The following is a 5,000-nucleotide window of genomic DNA, read 5'->3' on the forward strand; positions in this document are numbered from 1 at the left end:
GGCGGTGTGTACAAAGGGCAGGGACGTAATCAACGCGAGCTTATGACTCGCGCTTACTGGGAATTCCTCGTTCATGGGGAACAATTGCAAGCCCCAATCCCTAGCACGAAGGAGGTTCAGCGGGTTACCCCGACCTTTCGGCCTAGGAAGACACGCTGATTCCTTCAGTGTAGCGCGCGTGCGGCCCAGAACATCTAAGGGCATCACAGACCTGTTATTGCTCAATCTCGTGCGGCTAGAAGCCGCCTGTCCCTCTAAGAAGAAAAGTAATCGCTGACAGCACGAAGGATGTCACGCGACTAGTTAGCAGGCTAGAGTCTCGTTCGTTATCGGAATTAACCAGACAAATCGCTCCACCAACTAAGAACGGCCATGCACCACCACCCACCGAATCAAGAAAGAGCTATCAATCTGTCAATCCTTCCGGTGTCCGGGCCTGGTGAGGTTTCCCGTGTTGAGTCAAATTAAGCCGCAGGCTCCACTCCTGGTGGTGCCCTTCCGTCAATTCCTTTAAGTTTCAGCTTTGCAACCATACTTCCCCCGGAACCCAAAAGCTTTGGTTTCCCGGAGGCTGCCCGCCGAGTCATCGGAGGAACTGCGGCGGATCGCTGGCTGGCATCGTTTATGGTTAGAACTAGGGCGGTATCTGATCGCCTTCGAACCTCTAACTTTCGTTCTTGATTAATGAAAACATACTTGGCAAATGCTTTCGCTTCTGTTCGTCTTGCGACGATCCAAGAATTTCACCTCTAACGTCGCAATACGAATGCCCCCGCCTGTCCCTATTAATCATTACCTCGGGTTCCGAAAACCAACAAAATAGAACCGAGGTCCTATTCCATTATTCCATGCACACAGTATTCAGGCGGGCTTGCCTGCTTTAAGCACTCTAATTTGTTCAAAGTAAACGTGCCGGCCCACCGAGACACTCAATAAAGAGCACCCTGGTAGGATTTCAACGGGGTCCGCCTCGGGACGCACGAGCACGCACGAGGCGGTCGCACGCCTTCGGCTCGCCCCACCGGCAGGACGTCCCACGATACATGCCAGTTAAACACCGACGGGCGGTGAACCAACAGCGTGGGACACAAATCCAACTACGAGCTTTTTAACCGCAACAACTTTAATATACGCTATTGGAGCTGGAATTACCGCGGCTGCTGGCACCAGACTTGCCCTCCAATAGATACTCGTTAAAGGATTTAAAGTGTACTCATTCCGATTACGGGGCCTCGGATGAGTCCCGTATCGTTATTTTTCGTCACTACCTCCCCGTGCCGGGAGTGGGTAATTTGCGCGCCTGCTGCCTTCCTTGGATGTGGTAGCCGTTTCTCAGGCTCCCTCTCCGGAATCGAACCCTGATTCCCCGTTACCCGTTACAACCATGGTAGGCGCAGAACCTACCATCGACAGTTGATAAGGCAGACATTTGAAAGATGCGTCGCCGGTACGAGGACCGTGCGATCAGCCCAAAGTTATTCAGAGTCACCAAGGCAAACGGACCGGACGAGCCGACCGATTGGTTTTGATCTAATAAAAGCGTCCCTTCCATCTCTGGTCGGGACTCTGTTTGCATGTATTAGCTCTAGAATTACCACAGTTATCCAAGTAACGTGGGTACGATCTAAGGAACCATAACTGATTTAATGAGCCATTCGCGGTTTCACCTTAATGCGGCTTGTACTGAGACATGCATGGCTTAATCTTTGAGACAAGCATATGACTACTGGCAGGATCAACCAGGGAGCTGCGTCAACTAGAGCTGAGCAGCCGGCCGCCCGGGAGTGTGTCCCGGGGGCCCGCGCGAACACGCAAGCGTCCGCTCAATCATTCTGCAAACAGGAGGAGGCTGAGCTCCCCTGCACAATACACCTCGAAACCCTCTCAGGTCCCGGCGGCGCGCAGCGCCGTCCCAAGTACTTGGTCGGGTTCGAGAGAGGCGCAATCGCCCGGAGTTAGGCGAGTAGACGCTTTCGGTGCGACCACCCGTGCTCCCAACTGAGCTTGCCGCTGCCGACAGAGGCCCGGGAGCGTGCTGTCGTGGCATTGCCGGCGGGAGACAACACGCGCCACCTACGGTGACCGGCAGCTCCAACGCCAGCGCCACAGAAGGACAAAAGCCCCACTTGGGTGCCGAAGCGAACTCTCCCAGCACAGCGCACGCGCCAACACATCCGCACAGCTGCGATACAAACCACCAGCGAGAACCGCTGGGGCGACCGAGCAGCAGACGGCGTCGCGGCGCCGAGCGCCGGGCGGCGGCGCATCCTCAACGCACACAGTCCTCAATCGGACCAGCACACTGAAGATGTCCACCGCGCTTCGCACCGGGCCCGCGAGGACCTACTTTGGCCGCACGGCGCCGCGCGCAGGGTGCGCCGGCGCGCAGCTGCGACGCCTGCCGCGTCCGTCGGCCGGCGCGCCTGCCACTGGCCGCCCCCACCAGCCGGCTGTAGCGCGTGCGCCCACGCACCGCGCGGCCAGCACGCCGGGAGGCGCCCCCTCACCGGCCGGGGACGGTCCCACCCAGCCACCGCCGCGTATCGCTTCACACCCAGATGCCGTTCAGTTTCGTCGGCATGGTGGGTATCGCTGGAACAACCGGTTCGTACCTCAACCTATCGTCGCCATCACCGATTCACCCCTAGCGAGAACAACCGCACCACAACAGGTTACCATTTGTTCATTTGCGTAACTTCACCAGAAAACGCAGGCGTCCATCGCCATTTGCAACTTCAACGATTATTGCATGCCTGTGTCAGGTGTCACGCCACACTACGTCTGCCCACATACACGCAACAAAATGTGCACGCCTAGACAATACGTGGAAGGTGGCCCCCGTACGTATGCGATGTCCATTGCTCGAACGACTGTCAACCGGCCTCTGTAGCATGTCGCAGATATGGAACGCGGTGCACCATGCCATCACGGTGTGTGAGGAGAGACGACTAGGTCCGAATACATCAACAGACAGCTCATGCTGATCGCCATCCACGGCGTCCGTTCCTCCCACACGTCTCTATGGCGTACCACACTGCAATCCAGCTCTCATAGGGAGACGACACGTAGCTGCGTGCACAATATTTGCACTGTATGGTCCGCCGTTTTTGGGCGCAGTCGTTGTACGGTCACACATGTGCCACGATGTATCATTCGGTACATAAGGACGAATGTGCAGTACAGATTGTGGTTTACGCGTACGACATTAGCGGACGGTTGACACAGGCCGCACCACAACGTAGCCTGAGTACGTCGCATGCGAAGGGCATTGAACATGCAAACTTCTCACCAACCAGCTTGCGAAGGCAGGGGGGCAAGGTGGGGACGTGGGGAGGGGCGGCATGTACGTCCTGCTGCCATCCACATTACAGTGTACAGCAGGAGCATGTGGAAAGTCAGCAAGACTTGCAAGGTGTTTAACATGAAGCGATACACAGGGGAGCGGGCAGTGCGAGTAGCGAACTATATTGCGAGGGTTGCGGGTGGGCAACACTACACTAATTGAACGAGTCGTATAACAATTACAGAGCAGGTTTAGGCGACAACATGGGTTACGTTAGGGGACAACGTGGGTTACGTTAGGGGACAACGTGGGTTAGGTTAAGGCACAACGTGGGTTAGGTTAAGGCACAACGTGGGTTAGGTTAAGGCACAACGTGGGTTAGGTTAAGGCACAACGTGGGTTAGGTTAAGGCACAACGTGGGTTAGGTTAAGGCACAACGTGGGTTAGGTTAAGGCACAACGTGGGTTAGGTTAAGGCACAACGTGGGTTAGGTTAAGGCACAACGTGGGTTAGGTTAAGGCACAACGTGGGTTAGGTTAAGGCACAACGTGGGTTAGGTTAAGGCACAACGTGGGTTAGGTTAAGGCACAACATGGGTTAGGTTAAGGTACAACATGGGTTAGGTTAAGGTACAACATGGGTTAGGTTAAGGTACAACATGGGTTAGGTTAAGGTACAACATGGGTTAGGTTAAGGTACAACATGGGTTAGGTTAAGGTACAACATGGGTTAGGTTAAGGTACAACATGGGTTAGGTTAAGGTACAACATAGGTTAGGTTAAGGTACAACATGGGTTAGGTTAAGGTACAACATAGGTTAGGTTAAGGTACAACATAGGTTAGGTTAAGGTACAACATAGGTTAGGTTAAGGTACAACATAGGTTAGGTTAAGGTACAACATAGGTTAGGTTAAGGTACAACATAGGTTAGGTTAAGGTACAACATAGGTTAGGTTAGGTTAGGTTAGGTTACACGTTGTTGTAAGGAAAGGTGTAGGGGGGGGGGGGGGCGGGGGCGGCAGGTTCGTTGATAGTGATTATAGTAAGTGAATGCTTGTGACATGATCAGATTTGTCACGTCAGGATGCACCTTTGGCTTATTAGAGGCGGCGCTCCAATTCTATGCTTGTGTGAGACCTGTGTCTTTGACTCATGTCATTGTTTGTGCGCTGTGACAGGAGGTACTATTGTGATGTTGGGTGCACCGTTGTATAGGACATGTGTGGGTGTTGGTGCCTGGTCTGCGCAATGGTGGATGTCGAAAGGCTGGGATATTGTATTTTCCGCATGGACCTCCTGGTCTGGTTGTGATAGTGTGGATTGTGTAATGTGGCGGAGAAGATGCACTGGATGTTGTTCCATGCTGGTGCTTACATATTGTATGTGCGCCTGTTAGAAGCAGAGAGTGGTGCGTGATCAGAGTGTCTGGCTGACGTGTGGTTCCCATTGTGGGCAGACTCTTTCAGCATGTATACGGACAGTTGTGTATATTTATTGTAGTTTGATGGCTCTGCATTGATTACTAATCAGCGCCGTGTGTACGGGTAATCTGGTTCCAGTCCAAAATGTTCCATCTGTGTACATTAGTGACAAAGACTCCCCCCATGCAGTGGGGCTCGGTCTGTTATAGCTCTTCCGCGTAATATATTTGCCCCACGTTTTTGCGACTGCGAGTGCGAGTGCAACGCGCATGGGGACCGACATGCTGATGGCTCG

The 5,000-nt window shown here is 53.7% G+C and overlaps 1 non-coding gene across 1 annotated transcript in view; it reads right to left on the reverse strand.

Moving 5' to 3' along the window:
• Window positions 1-1,746, reverse strand: part of LOC124727431 — a 1,909-nt gene extending 163 nt beyond the window's left edge. The window contains exon 1 of the ribosomal RNA XR_007007125.1: window positions 1-1,746. This exon is cut by the window's left edge and continues 163 nt beyond it. This is a non-coding gene — a ribosomal RNA (small subunit ribosomal RNA).
• Window positions 1,747-5,000: the final 3,254 nt, after the last annotated feature.

The sequence above is a fragment of the Schistocerca piceifrons genome, unplaced genomic scaffold (assembly GCF_021461385.2).
Source record: "Schistocerca piceifrons isolate TAMUIC-IGC-003096 unplaced genomic scaffold, iqSchPice1.1 HiC_scaffold_1103, whole genome shotgun sequence".
NCBI classification, from domain to species: domain Eukaryota; kingdom Metazoa; phylum Arthropoda; class Insecta; order Orthoptera; family Acrididae; genus Schistocerca; species Schistocerca piceifrons.